This window comes from Odontomachus brunneus, unplaced genomic scaffold, assembly GCF_010583005.1.
Source record: "Odontomachus brunneus isolate Ranch 3 - 2012 unplaced genomic scaffold, Obru_v1 Obru_scaffold_076, whole genome shotgun sequence".
NCBI lineage: Eukaryota > Metazoa > Arthropoda > Insecta > Hymenoptera > Formicidae > Odontomachus > Odontomachus brunneus.
The window spans coordinates 401,120-419,676 of NW_022639526.1; the positions used below are offsets into that span (position 1 = coordinate 401,120).

Below are 18,557 nucleotides of genomic sequence, written 5' to 3' on the forward strand. Positions count from 1 at the left end.
GGAGAGAGAGAGAGAGAGAGAGAGAGAGAGAGAGAGAGAGAGAGAGAGAGAGAGAGAGAGAGACCGAATAAACACTCAGTGATAAAGTTTTATCTGCAATGTGTATCCTTTGCTTCCTGTTTTTTTCTCTTTATCTCTGTCTGACTCAAATCTTAAGCTTTAAGTCAGAAAAAGATAGAGAACAAGAAACAGGAATTAAAGAGCAACATTGTAGATTAAGCTCAATTGTCGGAAGAAATTACGCCGTGTGTTTCCCGCTTTTACAAAACAGTTTCCTCACATCGAGATCAGTTCCAGAAACCGTTACTCGTAATTCACACACGGCTTGTCCCGACTGCGCTATTGTCCCGTTAATCCCTGAAATATGCAGCGATAGTAACGATAAAGCAATTATACGACAATAATAAAACCGACAGGTAACGACATTCGCTCGTGATTCACGCGGCGGCGATCGTTTTCGCGATGAAAGACGAGGCACGGCGGTGACCGAGGAAGCGCGAGGAGGCTCTCTCATCTGACCTCGCTATCGTGGTCCCGTTAACCAGGAGTTCGCGTCTCGTGCCCTGCCTTCTCGCTTGCTAGGATCTCCGCCTCTCTCTCTCTCTCTCTCTCTCTCTCTCTCTCTCTCTCTCTCTCTCTCTCTCTCCTTGCTGTCTGACCGCGACTGCTCGAGCTGCACTTCGAATTCGCAGATTCTTAAAGAGCGCCGATTATAATTTCTTGCTTCACATAACATTCCGCCAAAAATCTCTAACTGCCTCTTCCCACCCCGCCAAACCCTCAGGTCGTTTAAATTAAGATTCGAGACGTTGAAAATACTAAAGAATTCGACAGACGAAAAATCCTAAAGAATTGAAGAAACTAAAAGCTTTAAGGAGAAGTGTTAATCGTGAATTTATCCCCGTGGACGTTTCGATTCTAAATTTGGGACTCACGAGACCCTGTGGTATCCGACCGACGCGCTGCGGGTTCCCGCGAAATCTGGATCTACGAATTTACCGTAGATGACCCGGATTCCTGGAGACAAGTAGTGTTATTTTTAGTCCGTTATGGCGTTATTATTGTCCGCGATAAGTCAAACCCACTCATCCACCGGAACAGCGCGCGAACGCCGGATGCCTTGGACGGATATCTCATGGATCCCAGGATAAGATAAAATAAGAAAAAGAGGAATATAAAAAGAATATTTCTTGTTATAAGGCAAGAAACACTCTCCCTCGCGCACATGCGCGAGCGTGGTGCGCTAAAAAGAAATTACACCGGGGATACAACACGCCCGAATTTTCCCGCAGCCACGCATCCATTCCTGAAACTTCTGTTCCAGTGGTGAGCGAAAGTTTCGCAGTTCCTCGCGGATATCGTTGCTTCGCGCGTGAATTCCAGAATTAACCCGAGTCCTCGGAGCGACGGAACGATCGGGCGCGTGAACGTCGTGGATTTTATTCTCGTCGTTACCCGTCCGAAGTAATACCCATCTATTAATCCAGTAGGGAAGATTCCGAAATCCCGAGCTGGAGAACAACCCGGGAGCGAGAGCGACGACACAGAGGACCATCCGTTTGCGCGCGCGCAAGAGAGAGAGAGAGCACCCGGAGTGTTCGCGTCGATTGTGTACCATGACACACGTAATAATACCTCCTCGCCCGTTATCTTCCCACGCCTCCGCCGCCACCCTGGTTCCCTTACTTCATCCCTTCCCTACACGTCGCAGCGCAACGACGTCGGTGCATTCCACGGCAGCAGCCGCCGCCGGACCGCGAATTGAATGAGCGCGCCGGTAGTCCTCGTATTGGACATGCAATCAGTGCACGAGGATACCGTGTGTCATTCGAATCTACGGCCGGCCGGTCGGCTCGCTGCGAAAATTCGCAGACCCCGGGAATTCCGAGGAAGGAAGGGAGAGTGCACCCTGTGGCTCACTCTCCAGTCGAGAGAGCGCTCGAGGCGGCGAACGCCGCCCGGGATTCCGAACTCCAAGACCCGAAGAATCCGACAAATTCCGAATTCGAGACTCTCGCAAAGCTCGAAGAAGGAGAAAAAGGAGGGGAATCGGGCGAGTTGTTAACGGAATATCGAGCCGATAGTCCGCAGACTTCAGCTTCGCATTTCACTCTGTAATTTCTTGGACTAAAATTCTTGAGAAATGGAATGACCGCCGAGACAATCGAGCGATTCTTTCGTTCATCGTATAGAGCGAATTAATTCTTCACCTTGAATCGTCGCGTACGAATTTTTTCACTTTAAATTGAGGACCGAATCTGTGGCATACTTCATCGTCATGGAAACATCTTCACACTGACTTGAACTGATTAAAGCATTCATTCATGCAGTCATACAGAATTCGCTTCAAACTGGAGTGAAATATTCGTTCTTGCGATTTCGAGTGGCAGTATTTTTCATTAATGCTTCGAGTGTAAACATCGCCACGTCCGGTACGTTTCAGGTGGGATTCCACTCCAAAAAATTTAGACAATGCAAAGAGAAAAGAGATTGGACTGATGGAAACAATATCTACAAACTAAAGCAATATTCGATGGGTAGAAATAATACATCTATTTAAACCTAAATTCTTTTACTTAAACAGAACAAAAAATCGCTTTCATGAGAAGCTGAAGTTTTACAAAAATTTTTTATTAGAAAAAATGGTTTATATTAGTATAAGCAAATGTGTTATTATAGTGTCACCCAAATAAATATTTTTTATTTCTTATTTTTTCTCTCGAAGTGAATCGATATGACAGTGATACACGCATCAATCGCGTTTTGGTCGAAGGGAACCGAATTTCTGGTTCTCGTGAGCCACATTCGGCTCTTCAAAACTCGAAGTTCTGTATCCTCCAACCAAAACACGTTCACCTCGTGTCGTTAACTCAACCAATCCTTTCTCTCTCACTATACACTTCTCCTTCCGACGAAGCGAGATTTCGGAATTAGAGACGTGAGGGTCGCGAGGATTCTGGAGATCGGCGGGATTCTCCCCGCGTTCGGCGAGTCCTAATGTTATTCATAGTCCCCACATCGCGACGCGAGAAGGTCCGAACTTTCTCGCGCAATGTCGTTTTGGCAAAAAGTTCCGAAATACAGCCTAAGCCGCGCGCAAGCGGGACTTGAGCGAGGAACTTCAACCCCGCCATCGTCAAGTACCCGCAGTTTTCTGTCACTTACGCTCTTATGATTATAACACGTATTCATCCGGGTTTAACAACGTTCAGCTGGCACGCTGCTACATCGCCGTATAGATTGTTACGGCACTGAACTCTATAGCATTATGGAGGCAGAGAGAGAAAGAGAGAGAAACAGAGAGGAGAGTCCACAGTATGTATGCACGTGGGCTGCTATAGCGCTACACTGCGGTGGGATCGATTCGGCCGGAGGTGGAACCACCCCCGACCCACCTTCCTCCTCCATCTCCTCCTCCTCCTCCTCCACGCCGTCCAACCCCCGCGCCGCCCCATTTACAAGCCTCAATATACACCCCCGCGGCACTCTCCATCCGTCTCCTTCGCACCCTCGCAAAATATCCGTAGTTTGTCTGGAATAGTCTCTCTCTCTCTCTCTCTCTCTCTCTCTCTCTCTCTCTCTCTCTCTTCTCCTCTTCGTCTTTTTTCCTCTCGTCATGCCACCCTCCCGCGCTCTCCCTCCTACACCCAGCCGTACCTCCCCTGCGACCCTCGACATCGCTCGTCGTGTTGCTTTCTTGTTAGCGGGGTGGAAGAGCAGATTTCTCGCCCCATCCTTACCTTCGGAATTTCTGATTTATTCTCCCCCTACGGGGGACGAGTTCCCGACGCGAGCACCGTGAGGGTGCTTATTATACCATCGGAATTTTTGCGAAGCGGCCGCCCCGGCCAGTTTGTTTAACGTTTTCGCCACGATCAACGTGCTCGAGTGGAGGAACTCTCGAGACCAGCGACGAGCGCGCGCGCACGCGATCATTAATATCGTATCATAATTAATATGATTACGAATATTGTTGTTGTATTATCGCACGATGCGTCGTCTCGTACCGTGATTAATGCGATTATGATATTATTGCAGTATAAAACACGGCGTACGCAGCTTTTATTATCGGTCTCTCAACGAGGATAAATCGGATTAACGAGGGGAGGAGGGGTGGGACAAATAAATTATCGACTCTGAGATGAATTGAAAGAGAGAGAGAGAGAGAGAAAAAGGATTATCGATGTAACGGAATGAATTAGCGCGAGGACGGAAGTACGTCCATAGCTCGCCCCGACTCGAGCGGGGGACTGGCAGAGAGTTCTTACGTCGAGTGAACCCACGTTGCCTCAAGTCGGGAAGCGAATATATACTATTCCAGGTATAGAATTCTCTCCCCTTTGTTACATGCAATTCCGCACATTCCGCACCAAGCCAATGCGGAAGTGCGCGCGGCGGTCGCGAGCGACTGTTCGATAAGCCTCAATCGCGACACGCGTCGATAACTGAGAGATAAAGTTACCGAGGACACCTTATTCTTGGAAACTTGGGCACTATCGCTAATTGCTTTGTAACGTTATCGCGCGAGGCATTTCCTCTTTCTAACTTATTCGCAAATTAGACTTTCAATAAGCGAAAGCCCGCGGGAGTAATTTCAGACGGGAACAATCACTTGCATATTCGGACACGAGACGGAAGTAAAAAGAAGAGAATCGAGATTTCTCACGATCGCTTCAAAAACGTTTTCTCTCTTGGTACTTCACACTTGTTAATATTCCCTAATTCTTCAGTTGTTCAAAATAATATAAAAATATTTCAATGTACTATGCACTTTAAGTACACTGAGACAAAAATGTCTGATATTTATAGTTACAATTTGTGTGATCAAGATAACTGTTCTTTAATTAAATCCTACTATAATGTTGGTGGTAACTTTGTATGCATGTTACTACTACCACTTTCGTGTTGGAACAATAAAAAATATGGTTGGACTAAAAAAATGACTACAATTTTCGTTAGATCAAGCATTTTTCTCTCTCAGTGTACGCGCCTAACCAATTGGTAAATATTGTTGAAATAATATTGCGTGCCGTAAATATCATCAATCAATCAATCAATGTCATAAATATCAATGAGCATTATATAAATATCATAAATATCAATGTCATAAAATCATAAATCTCACATAAATATCACAAGTATGCATGATAAATATAAATATATATCTTGCGCGCGATGACTTCTGCACGGAGAAAAATAATTTGCTGGCCCAGCACATTTTCTGCTGGTCTAGCAAAATCTTTTCGTTATTATACGGACAGCAAAAAGATTTGCCAAGAATACTAATCACTATTTGCTGGATATAACTTGCTGAATCTACAAATTATTTTGCTATGAGAACCATGATGGATTCATATAAGCAGTTGCAGTTTTCCTCCGATAGCAAATAAATTTGCTAAGGATACATTATTTTGCATCAATAGCAAATTAATGCGGTTCTTAGGACAAATGTTTTCTATTCTGGCAACGAAACTACTTCTGCTCTCGTAACGAATAATTTGTTAAAAATTAGTTAATAATTTGTTGAAAATTAGTTACGTCAACTAAATTTTCTTGATGTCACCACGAATATGTAGTAGCAACGACGATTTTGCTAAAAGAGCAAAATTATTTTTCTCCGTGTGTCATCGGTGATCAATGCGATTTGCGTCTACACTTTTCATGCACTACGTAAAAAATAACGCTTTGTGAGCGTGTTGACAGTGCACTCACCAACACGCGTCGATATCTCGCGATGACCAGCCCCGTCCACCAGGTTCAGGTCCTCAGCAGGTCTTCTGTTCCCGTGGCGTCCACTCGTCGTCCCACATTGATTGCACTTGATCCGTGAGCGCGATTATTTCAACGATATTTAACGATTAGGGGAATAATGCGATTTATTACGATGCTTTGGAAGCATCGCGAGCCGCGTGTAAACAAATCGCGTGACAAAGACGCCACGTCCAACGACAACAAGGGAAAAACATAAAACACCCGTTTCGCGAGCAATTGCATACATCATCGAAACGACAGATTCTTGTCTCGCGCAAAATCTGTCTTTCAACACAACGATAAAAATATAGACGTTGAAAGGAAAAAAGAAATTTAAAGTTTAACAAAACAATGATTTTTGAAATATACAAGTACCGCAGTTTTTACTCTCTGGAATTTTGTGACGATTGGTAAATCTCTCACGTGCAAAGGGACCGCGAATTCGCGTACAGCGGCGCAATTCTGATGCGCTATTCTGGAACGCAATTCTGATGCGCTCTTATGAGGCGCAATTCTGTTGCGCTAATTTGAGGCGCAATTCTGTTGCGCCAATTTGAGGCGCAATTCTGTTGCGCCAATTTGAGGCGCAATTCTGTTGCGCCAATTTGAGGCGCAATTCTGTTGCGCCAATTTGAGGCGCAATTCTGTTGCGCCAATTTGAGGCGCAATTCTGTTGCGCCAATTTGAGGCGCAATTCTGTTGCGCCAATTTGAGGCGCAATTCTGTTGCGCCAATTTGAGGCGCAATTCTGTTGCGCCAATTTGAGGCGCAATTCTGTTGCGCCAATTTGAGGCGCAATTCTGTTGCGCCAATTTGAGGCGCAATTCTGTTGCGCCAATTTGAGGCGCAATTCTGTTGCGCCAATTTGAGGCGCAATTCTGTTGCGCCAATTTGAGGCGCAATTCTGTTGCGCCAATTTGAGGCGCAATTCTGTTGCGCCAATTTGAGGCGCAATTCTGTTGCGCCAATTTGAGGCGCAATTCTGTTGCGCCAATTTGAGGCGCAATTCTGTTGCGCCAATTTGAGGCGCAATTCTGTTGCGCCAATTTGAGGCGCAATTCTGTTGCGCCAATTTGAGGCGCAATTCTGTTGCGCCAATTTGAGGCGCAATTCTGATACACCAATTTGAGGCGCAATTCTGATGCACCATTTTAAGGCGCAATTCTGTTACGCTGATTTGAAGCGCAATATTAATGTGCTTCCGATAAGAAAAAAAAATCGTATTTCACCGACATTTGTTAAAAAATGAAACTCCTATTACACGAGAATTCTATCTATTAATTTCAACTCTAATTCTGATTTCAATTAAAACAATATCAAAATACGTCACGCATGTAAAAATGATAAAATTGGCGATCGCGGCGACTAGAAAATCGAGAGCGAAGTAAGCAATCGCGAATTCCGCGTATTATAGCGCAATTACGAAGTATTTCTGATAAGACTGAGAAAAAAGATATCCGCGAATGTTTGTCAGAAAACGATGTTCTTGTTTCGTGAGAATCTTGTCTTTTGATTCCAACTTTAACTTTGAGATTTCGACTGAAATAATATAATGAAACAACACGCATGTAAAAATTGGCAAAATTGGCGATCGCGACAGTTAGAAAATGTATCGCGAGTAACAAAATAATTGCGAATTACGCGTGTGGTACCGCAGTTCTCATACGCCCATTCTGGGGTGTAATTTTGGCACGTCATTCTGGGGCGCAATCTGATGCGCTTTTGTACCGCTTCAAACAATTGGGGGATCACCATTAATGAATAATTCCGTCTGATAATTAGATTCTATCTCAAATTAAATATGAATAATTCCATCTAATAATTAAATAGATTCTATCTCAAATTAAATATAATAAGTTCAGGTATCCTTACTGTCTTATTAAATAAGACAGTTACTTAAAAAAGATCTCCTAATTGTTTCAAGCAATGAATATTCGAACATATATATGTAAAACCCTACATTGAGAGAAAAGTGTCTGGTATTTGTGATTATAATTACATAGTGAACTCATTGTAACTATGAGAAATCCATTTTTATTGCGAGACCATTTTTATTATGATATTATTGATAATAATCTTGATATTGTGACTACTTTCTGTTAGAACAACAAAGAAATATGGCTATAGTGCCGAAAATGATTCTAATTTGTGGACTAATTTCTTTCTCTCAGTGTTGCATGCAGATAGATCTACAAATTAAGTAAATCGCATTGATTTTGTATAAATCCGAATCACCAAAAAAACCCAGCACCGTAAATCTTTGTATCTTTGACTCACCGAACCACAGTAGCTCAAGATTGGCCACATTCTGCTACAGATCTGAAACAAAGAAATGCAACGTCGATTAGATATGATCGAAGTCAAAGATTTGGCGAAAAAAATTCGCATAAACGTGAAGGTGTCAATCTCTTGGCGATCGTTACAATTCAATTTTTATTTAGATTCAATTAATTTAATTTAATTTTTATTTAGTTTTACTTAATTTTTATTTATAATTCAATTTATTTTTAATTATATTTCAACTTTTCAATCGCCAAGGATTAAATGCGAGAGAATACGGGAAATGTAAAAGAGACTCTTCCGTAAATTAACGAATAAAAAATCACCTTCGAGCCAATCCTGCTTGGCCCGAACCGGATCCTCCGGTGCAGCAACAACACATCTCTCGGGAACTGCACCCACCCCCGTGTATGGCCACAAGTTTCGTCAGATCTGAAACAGAAAGCAAGTTTTCCGATTAGTAACATGAAAAGATGCGGACATATTAGGATGAGGGAGGCTCGAGATTATGTGTACTGCTCTTTTGGATTGATCAAAACGTAAAATGGTAGTCACCATCAAGATCTCAGAGCTCTGCTATCGCTCAGAATGATCCCTGCACGATTATCACGCGTGCGAGGTGTCGTTGCGCGTACTAACTACGATCCCATTGTGCGCGGAAAACTCGAGAATCACGCGCGACCTCTCCCCGGCGCGTCAAGGGCTGTTGTGATCGCGCGGCAATCCCGTACGCATGAGTGTTGTCAGTCTTGGGTCACGTGATCTTCGATAGACAATACACGCTCTAAGCAACCGTTACTGCCTCACCTAGACAATAATGTAACGTACTTTATGTCGTTATACACTACATCGTATGTTATTTTTCGATATTTGATCTTCTCTTGACATATCCCAACCGCCGCGATGCGCAACCCTCGCGACGACTGCTTTCGTATCGTAACCGTCCGAGTGAGAAACGACTCGCGTCGAGATCGGGGAGAGATTCAGTCGGAAAAAAACAGATTACGAGCCTTTTTGGTAACATTATGGCCCATACTCTGAGTTCCCTTTTAACGATAAATGAACTTCTAAAAGAGGCTTAGGAGCCACTTGATTGGCTGAGAAGCTATATTTAAAGTACTTTCATTGATAAAAGAGGTTTCAGAATATGGGCTTATGCTTTTTTCGAAAATATAAAATATAAAAATTTATATAAAATAGGAAAAATCGGATTGTGTATTTTGTATATGTACTCGTATTTTAAAATACGACTGAATTGTCACGACTGTACTCGCGAAGCTCCCGAAATTATTATCCGCTCCTATAACTGAGAACTCGTGATGCTCACTTCCCTCCTCTCCTCTTGCCTCTTTTAAGGGAAAATCGATCGCGCGCCGAAAACCGAAAATTCTCGAATGAAAGAGAACCGGTGAGTGGGATGAGGGGTGAGGGGAATCCCTCTGGCTCACGAGCTTGTGAAATTTAACGCTCGTGAATATCTAGTTTGCGACTCGAAAGGGGGAGAAGGGAGCTTGTTTTCGCGCGTCATATTCACCGGCGTGCACCTGCTTAGAAAATACCGATCACGTGTGGCGATATTAAGGGCGCTCGAGAGGCAGGGGCGGGGATGAAATCGCGAAACGGCCGAAAGTGGAGAGGCAAGATGAGGAAGGAAAGGAGTAGAGAAGGAGGATGTACGAAGGCGACGGTTTGATCGGGGCTTGATACGGATTTTCGTGGGAAAGGGAGCGCTCTCGGCTTCGGGCTTCGTTCGTTTCTGCAAAGCCGAGAAAAAAGACCGGTGATAGAGCGAGAAGCATGGAGGGAGGGAGGGGGGAGAGAAAGAGGGAGAGGCAGAAAGGGGGACGAGGGAATGAGAGGGAGGAAAGGGGTGGTTCTCTCGTACGTAGGGAAAGGAGATAAAAACGCTCAGTGGGCGAAGGTGCGCGCGCGCGCGTGTGAGAGAGAGAGAGAGAGAGAGAGAGAGAGAGAGAGAGAGAGAGAGAGAGAAGGCCGAGATCAAAGCGGTTTTACGACACTGGCAGACGGTGCGATATTACTCCAGGACGCTTTCTATGTATTGGGAAAGCTCCCGAGCTTTCCCTACCGCTCTGTCTCTTCCTTTACCTCTCTTCCATCATATATATATATATACATGTATATATATATATATATACATATATATATATATATATATTATATACATCTATATATATGTACATATATACACATAACAGGGTCTCTTTTAATTATGTTTCGTCTCTCTTCTTGGTGCATTCACTCTTAATGCATTATTCGTATTGCATCGTGCGTACAAGCGACCAGGTTTTTTTTAGAGGTGTACTATTTCCTAACGGATTATCTCGCCGTTTTTCTCCTTCACTCTTCAAATACGCAAAATGGAACTTGCAGAGGCGTCATGTCCAGCAACGTTACCATTTTTTCTTCCATAGAACTAGAATGTGCCGTCTTTCTAGAAAGTTTCTAAACACTCTCGTCGCAGCTTTCGTTTCCGGGACACCCATAATCACTCCATGACAATAATATAGACTTTTTACCTTATTAAGAAACAAATTAAAAGAACATGCATCGTCTCAAGAGAGATATCTCTTTGAGAGAGCAGAGAAAGGGGAGAGAGAGTGCGCAGCAACCGCGAGGCAAAGAGCCTAAACCGAGGTACACGACTCGTTGCGTTGTCACGAAACTTTCTTTACGCGAGATCGCTTCTTTCGAGCCCAGTGTGTTTGCGTCGGAACACCCTATAGAGCGGTGGACGTCGATGGGACATATGCGCCGCGTGCTAAGCAGTTGGTGTGTTGCTGACGATATGTGGGTCTCACCGGCACATATACTAGACACACAAACGCACAAAATACGCACTGAAAGAGAAAGAGAGAGAGAGAGAGAGAGAGAGAGAGAGAGAGGAGGGAGAGAGAGAGATACACATGCACATGCACGCACACACACACAAACACACACACACGCGCGCACACACACACATACACATATAATAAGCGTACTGACGTTTGTGAGACGGCGCAGGTCGCTCCGGCATAATAAGAGCGAGGGGACGGGACATAATACGGAGCCATCTCTGCTTGGTGGCCTTCCTGGAAGCTGCGGAATGTACCACCCACCCACCCTGTTCGTCCAGCGCCTCTCTGTCCCGGACCTACCCTCCCTGTCACTCCCCTGGATGGTCTTGGACGTAAACACATTGGTATATCATCAGACGATGATCGGACATGACGATGATCGGTCGAATGCGTCTCGTGACAGCGTCACTTAGAAATCTTGCTGGAGGAGATGAGGAAGGCGAGTCTCTCGAGCGCGTGCTGTCTCGGGAGGTGCAAGCGGAAATGGCCGGAATGTTGCTCATTGGTTCATTTAAAATGAACCTGACGTCATGGCTGTCCGTCCACATGACTCGGGATCTCGGTAGATCGAGCTGCGCGTCTCAACGCGCTATGAGTCGTGAAATTAATTGCAACAAGAAGTTCCCCTTCGTCGTTTCTCACCGAGAAGATCTCGTCGACACTGACACATTGTTGACCGGCTGTTTTCATTGTCCTTGGTCCTGGTCTTGTTTTGATCATTGTCGACGATTTATTGTTGACAACTCGTGGACTGGTCAACAATGTTCGGCCAGCAAAACACAAGCTTCCCCGAGATCAGTCGACAATGTGTCGAAAGATCAGCGAATTTTCGAAAATTCCTTCTCACATTACTTACATCAATGATATTTAGCGTATATTACTGTTGCAATGGCACGCATGTTTAATCGTTTGAACCCGTTATCCCGTCAGCCCGTACAGCAAGGTGCAACTATTAAGCTCATAAACGGCTGATCACAAAAGCCTTCGCGTTACGAGATAACGTTGCGCCTCGACCTTGGTTCCAATTGTTCATGAAATAATTTGTAGAAAAATCACGCTCATTGGCAAGCCGGGAGGTATGCATGGCGTAATGCGCTGGGGAATGGGAGAGTGAAAGGGTTAAAGTGAATTCAAATGAATCTAAATACTATTCCCTTCGCTTAATAAGTTGCGCGTTACTCATGCCGTGTCGCACGATCTTCGTTGACGTATTACGCGCACGACAACGCATCATCGCTGTGAGCAATTCAGCAGAGCCGGCGACACACGTGACACGAGGCTGCAAAGCCGGCGGACGGGCTGCGGGAAGTTCGCGAGGGTGAAGGGGCAAGAGAGAGAAAGAGAGAGAGAGAGAGAGTGAGAAAACGCACATAGAGATAGTGTGTCGCGCGATCTCGGAGGCTTCGGATTCTACGCGCGATCTCAGTGACGATGGCGTCCACAGGGAGATCGCAGATTCAATCGCGCGCTTGATTGTCTTTAAATAGAAAGCAATTAATATCGACCAGTCACCGCGCGCCAAGATGGCGCGAGGTAGACAAACAGACGCGTGGACAGCTGAGTCGCGATCACCGACTGCACGTCGCGACTATATGTCGTCGTATGTCTATGCAATTGGATTAAGGGTGCGCGATCGAGGTTAGGAGCGCTTAAAGGAAGGTGATAGTTGATCTAATGCAGCGCTTCGAAGTATTTGCAACGTCTAATGCGTCGCACCTGCTAAGCATCGGGGCGATCGCATTTCTACCTTCTCTTCCCTCCTCCTCCTCTCATTGCGCGTTCTCTTCTAAGCGTGCTCGTTTTGAAGATTCGAAAAGGACCTTGCGTGTACTTCTTCTCGTTTCGCAGCTGCCGCCCCTCGCTCTCACGATGATTCCCGTTTTCGTTTTGTCTCGGAGTTGATCAAACTTTCCGCGCGTCGGGGGTGAATTAAATTAATAGAAAATTATGGGCGACCCCGAACACACACACATACACACCAGATCGCGTGCCCTCATGAAAGCGACTCCGTTTGCGAAGCCAAGGCTGGGCGGCCGCTAATTAGGCGGATGCGTTGGAACCCAAACGTCCCGCGCGATAATTCTGCGGTAACGACGAATCAATAGTCAGACGCGAGTCGATCAATAATCGCACGGAGACAGCTACGAGACAGCTACATGCGGAAAAATGCATATTGCATTCGAGTAAACCGTTTCGCCAGTGTCTCGTATACCCGCGAATCTATCCTAGGGATTATATCCTAAGCCATCAAATTTATTCAAAATACATCCTGAATCCTAATAAGTTTGGCGTTTCAATAAAAAATATTAAATTAAAACGAAACCTTGATTTATTCACTGCACGAAGTAGCAGAGTATATAGATTATTATAAATATTATTATAGTATATAGAGTATATCGAATATATAGATTTTTTGCTTTGATAAAGTTTCGTAATATTGTCGTAAATTGTTGTAAGTTCTTCTTTCAAGTATACATGAAAATTTCCTGAAATTTGCAATGAATATATTCTACGACTTATATTACAGGCTCTTGGATATCCAATCGCTTTAAAGTATGTAGTAATTTAAGATAAACCGAAATAATAGAAAGCTCCTCGAATAGATTAACTAACAGTAAGATTTGAAAAGGCACATAAGGATTTTTCAAATCTTACTGTTAGTTAATCTATTCGAGGAGCTTTCTATTATTTCGGTTTATCTTAAGCATTGGCAGGAAGAATATACTATCTCTCTCTCGTATAATAACATCTCTTACGAGATCGACTCTTTCGTTCTTTCTCTCTCAACTTACATCTTAGAGAATTTATAAACATTGTGTTGCGAGATTACTGTCGAAGCCTCGGTGGCCGAATGGAAAGGCGTCCCGCCCGGAAAGTGGGGAGGTTCCAGGTTCGAGTCCTGGCGGAGGCAGTTTTCTCGCAACATATATAATGAATCTATTTGAGTCATTGGTTTAATGGGGTTTTGGAATTTTAATAAAAAATATATATATAAAAATTAGGACTCAAGGATCGGTCTATGGAAGGTTGATTCTCCGGGTACGATAATCGAAGAAAAATTTCGATACGTGCGTTTAACATACTGGACAATTTTATCCTCCCACAATCATATTAATATTAAACAGTAATGTTAGTATTTAATAGCACTAAGACATCCGTGCTTGCTCCTTATGTGCCTTTTCAAATCTTACTGTTAGGTAATAATTTAATTTAAATACATTTTACGCGACTGTTATCAAGGAAATGTTCTTTGTTGAGGATAACCGTTAAAAATAAGGAAAATAGACCGAGCAATCGCTTTTCTTAGCAGTGGAATACTTTTCCGTGCGCAGCTCTCACGAGCTCTCCTGAACTCACGCGCGTACAATTTGCCATTGAAATGAAATTTAAAAGCTGCGTATTTTATTTCCTCACGGAAAAGACGAACGTCAAGGGCGACTTGAGGGTTTCAAGGTTCCACCTTCACAGCTGCTGAAATTCCGACAGAAGGTATAAGACCCCCTCTCACTCCCTCCCTTCCTCCATCCCTCCTTTCCTCCCTTGCTTCGTCGGTTTCGCAGCTGCCGTTTGATTCTTGTCACCTTGTATTCAATTTGAATGCATCTGTCATGTGTAATAACGGAACTCGGACACGGGGCGGCAGGGGGAGGGGGAGTTGCATTTAGCGCTAAACGCGGCGCGAAATAACTTCGCGTAATAACGGCGGATCAATACTCGCGCGTACGCTGATCAATAATCGCGCGGGAGAATCCGCCGTCGGTGGATGTCTCCCTTCGCCGTGTGAGTGTACGAGCTCAAATTTAAAGCACGGCCGCGTTTGTCTTTCCTGCGCGAGGGCGAGCGGTGGCTCGTGGGTTCCATATTCTTCGACCGTCGAAATTCTCCGAACGATCGGAGGGTCCCCTCCGCCTTTTCCCCTCTGCGGAAAAGCGCCGTACGATTCTTCCCATCGATCGAATCACCGTCGTGAAATCGTCGAGTAGTATGCTGTGTCTAATAACAACGTTCGGGAAACAAGGGGGGATAGAGGGGGCGAGTCGCACATTTAGCACAAAATGCGCCGCGAAATAACTTCGCACTAACGGCGAATCAATACCCAGGCGAAGGCCGATCAATAATTTTGTGCCCTCACTGTGAACGAGAGAGAGAGAGAGAGAGAGAGAGAGAGAGAGAGAACAGAAAAGGGAGAAACTCCTCTCTGAGAGACGCGCTCGTCGTCGAGATTTCTCTCCGTCCTCGTGGCGCGGGAGTATACTGAGGGAAGGAAGAGGAGGAGGGGGAAGGGGCACCTAGCTACCATCGGCTGGCTAAAATTCTAAGAGAAGGCGAGCGGAGCCTTCTAGTTTCGCAGCGTAGCGACAATTACGGCGCTCGCCGCGGCGCGCAAGCGCTGCGCTCTCTCGTTCGTTGAACCGTTCGTGAGAGAGCCGCTCAAATGTGTGTGTGTATCTGTGTGTGCGCATGTATGCGTGTGTGGTATGCCTGTAATTTTGTGTGTGCGTGCGTGCGTGTATGTATGCGGTTGTGTGATGGACGAAAAAGGAAAAAATATAAATTAGAGAGAGGAAGAGAGAAAGGCACAAAGTGCGAGGGAGACATAGAGACGCAGGAGAGACAGAGAGAGAAAGAGAGAGAGAGAGAGAGAGGCAACGCCACTCGAAAATACCGCGCCAATTCCGGTACCAACAACGTTATCTCCCCCGAACTTCGTGTCCAGAAGTATACTCGAAGTATATACGACAGTCGTGCCGGAAGCGCATCCGCCGCGTTCCCCAAAAGCGAGACACGTCAGGGCCCTCCGAGTCGATTTCAAGTCGATTTCCCGCCGCGGGCTCCTCCGCCTCGCCACCACGAGGAATGTCTCCTTGCGCGCAACAAACGAGTCTATAAATATCCTCCCACTTAGTATTCCCGTTCGAAAGAACGAGTCTATCGCACACCCCGAGGAAGGCGCGATGGCCGATCGAGTTGGTTGATCGCGACGTGATTTTCTTTCTCGCGCCCTCGTTCAGAGGGTGAGCGAGCCGGAGGGATTGACCATAATCGTCGTAACAATCGATAAGGGAAATTCTACAATTTTGTCTCTCATTGCATTTGTGAAGCAAATTACTGCATATTTGTTATTAAATTTACATTGTATAACAATTAGTAATTGGTAATTCCTCTCCCATAATGATGCAACAGTGAATTCACTAAAAGATACTCAGATTTTCACGTTACATTCATCCCCTTCGACGGTGACTCGAAACAACCCCGGGGAGGTTTTTTCTTTTCAAATGAACATATCTAGATCTTTTTTATTGTTTTCTTCGAAAAATTTAGAGAAACTGAATCCAAAATATATCTATAATTTGCACTTGCTACGAGTTAAAAGAAACACAATAATTAAAAAAAAATGAAATGCAATTTAATATTTTAGTGCGAAACTTTTTTGTGCCAAATGCCGCATCACATTGAAATTTGTTAATAATCTATCCATCAATAGCTGCAATTTTGTCAAAAAATAATTTCAAATTTCGAGTGGCGCAAAACGAGACTAAAAGCTTATAAGACTTCAGCCTTCTTTTGATAATTCTTTTCATATCTCCTCACATTTCCTATGTGACAAATATGCCGCTGTGATCCATTTATAAGAGATGTAATCCTTAGAAGTCGAATAAAGGAAACTAATAACTAAAAGTTGCTGACAAATTCACGCGTGTACCTGAGAACCGGAGGACCGAAGTGGTTTGAGGGAGTTCGACGTTTCGTATTCCAGTTCTCGATCGCGCGAGCTGAAACGATACATCGACCAGAACGAGGAGGTGCAACGCAGGCTTGCGTCATCGCCTTACGTTCCGTCGCCTTACGTCAGTTGTTTTTGCGATTTATATTATTGTTATTACCGCGTATTCATGTGTACACGGCCCGTTTTTCCTCTTTGGCCAATCGCGACACTTCGACCGTCGGAATATTCCGGGGATGAAAGGAATCTTCGAAATATGCGGTAAATTTGTCGCTGAGCGAAGAAAAACATCCGCGATACGTATCGGCCACGAAGTGACTGTGGTCTAATTTATTTTCTTTACGACTCGTTTACGTGCGCCTAGTCCGGATATTTGCTGAATCCCGTGAACATTTCGCGTAGATATAAGACGGCGAATCTCGCCGATCTCGGCTCTCCCCTGTGAGATATAATATTGAAACGCGTATTCCGCGATTCATTATTTGCATTGTGTGTACGTACTATGTAGAGGAGACCGGGGCTGCCGGGGTAAGTTGACGAAATCAATTATTTCTACTTCATCAGATTTCAGAATCAAGCAAACAGAAATTTCAAAGCCATCTTTGTAACATATGTTTAAAAAACTTGCTTGCTTCTGTAAAGGCCCGTCTATATAGGACGCAAAACGCAATTCGCAAGCTTGTCGCGACAGCCAATCAGAAGCGTCAGAGGTGACCACTGACACTTCTGATTGGCTATCGCGACAAGCTTGCGAATTGCGTTTTGCGTTCTATATAGACGGGCCTTAATTCTGTAATTAGGAAACAACAGAAATAATCGATTTTGTCAACTAGTTCCGATCTCCTCTCCATATTACATACGCACGTTCTCTCTATATTTACTCTCCGATTATTCACTTGCACGATTTCCAGCGGGTCGTTTACTTTTGCGTTTTAAACTACTCCGAGTACAAAACCGTTTTACTCGTTCTCAACATGCTCGAATTATTTCAGCCGTCGTAAATTGCGCTCGCGAACTAGTCAGTTGGTGGCCGTTCCCGCAATATCGGACTCTCGCAATTAGCGAATCGTAAATCGTGCGCGGGCAATGCGTTACGACGACGCTTCTTCGCGAATAAACTTTCCTCCCCCTCCTTCTCCTCGTCCTCGTGGACGTGCGCGTGGCGTCACCGCCGCGCATCAGTGGCATAATTAGACTACGGCGAATGAATGCATCATCGTTGCGGAACTATCAATTCGTATCACGCGGCCAGGACCGCGATCGACAAAGGTGCGCGTTCGTGTCACCTGTTTTAATATTTCATGGGCTGCCGGGGAATGCAACGCGCGCTGCAACGAAGCACAATGCGGGGTCAAATAAATTCTCCTCAAAACGCTATTTTCTCGTGACATCTCTCTTTTCGACTGCTTAATCTCAATTATCTCTTCTAATCACCAATCATATATTGCGTAGAAGAGGTTTCGTGTTTGCAAATCACCAGAAATTTAGTCGATCCGACCAAACTGTTTTTCTTCCGTGCACCTTTCTGCTGAAACAACCAAAGGTTAGGGCTAGAATCTAGGTTTAACTTAGGTTAGCACTGGAACAATTATAATTTCAGTGAAATTGGCCATCTCCTTTGCTCGCAGTGCAAGCCTCTTTTTCTTGGAAACAGAATTGGGACCTTCATCCGCAAACTCGATGCTTCACATCTTATCGAAACCGCGCGTTATCGATACGAAGGGTCGGCTGAAGATACTGACCGCGCGCGTTCAAACGCCGAGCCGGTCCGATTTTCAGCCTTATTTGTCTCCGTTGGGACACAGTCAGCTACAATGTTATTTCAGCTTGCGAAACTCAGAGACGCGGCCATATTTAGCGCTACGAATGCGCGCTCGCGGAATACGACTCGAGGAGGACGCGAGGAGGAGGAGGAGGAGGTGGCGAAGGCGGAGGATGGGGGGGGG

At 44.8% G+C, this 18,557-nt stretch overlaps 1 protein-coding gene and 1 non-coding gene across 3 annotated transcripts in view; both read left to right on the forward strand.

Annotated features, from left to right (window-relative positions):
• Positions 1-18,557, forward strand: part of LOC116847268 (serine-rich adhesin for platelets) — a 54,523-nt gene that overhangs the window by 20,438 nt on the left and 15,528 nt on the right. The gene's annotated exons all lie outside the window — the stretch shown is intronic.
• Positions 13,724-13,797, forward strand: Trnas-gga. The gene has a single exon. It is a non-coding gene; the product is annotated as a tRNA-Ser (tRNA).